Genomic DNA, 293 nt, shown 5'->3' on the forward strand with positions numbered 1-293 from the left:
CTTGTTTTTGGATTTGATATTCATGTCGACTAGACAAAGATTGATGAGGAACATGTGATTCTTGAGATGTGTTTGGGCTGCAACTCCCATCAGTCCTAGCTGACAGAATCGATGGTGAGAGATGATGGGAGTTGCAGACCAATAACTTGATGAAGGCAAGCGGCCCGTCCCTTCACTTATTAGTGAAGTACAGTCACCCCTCCTTTTTTACAGGAGATTGTTCTGGAACCCACCCACCCCACCCCTCGCAAAAATGAAAAAATGTGTATATTCAAGCCCTATTGGCTCGAATG

The sequence above is a fragment of the Sceloporus undulatus genome, chromosome 2 (genome assembly GCF_019175285.1).
Source record: "Sceloporus undulatus isolate JIND9_A2432 ecotype Alabama chromosome 2, SceUnd_v1.1, whole genome shotgun sequence".
Classification (NCBI taxonomy): Eukaryota; Metazoa; Chordata; class Lepidosauria; order Squamata; family Phrynosomatidae; genus Sceloporus; species Sceloporus undulatus.